This window comes from Charadrius vociferus, unplaced genomic scaffold (assembly GCF_000708025.1).
Source record: "Charadrius vociferus isolate BGI_N301 unplaced genomic scaffold, ASM70802v2 scaffold661, whole genome shotgun sequence".
NCBI classification, from domain to species: domain Eukaryota; kingdom Metazoa; phylum Chordata; class Aves; order Charadriiformes; family Charadriidae; genus Charadrius; species Charadrius vociferus.
Window position 1 is genome coordinate 413,487 of NW_009647002.1, and position 286 is coordinate 413,772.

Here is a 286-nt window from a genome sequence, read left to right on the forward strand (position 1 = left end):
CGGGCACAGCGCCGCCGCCGCTCCGCACGCCGACGAGCGGCACGCGAGATGGAACAGTCCTGCCCCTTTACAGTTAGAAACACACGCCTTCTATTATATATAACTATAACCACTATATATATATTTATATATATGTAACTATAACCATATTATAGTTAATAAATCATTCCTTAGGAATCTTCTTTGCCCGGACTGGGGGTGCATGCGGACAGGCGTGGGAGCGCAACGGCACTGGGGTGGGAGAGGCAGCGAAGGCGGGCGACGCCGGGGAGCGGAGACGGGGAGG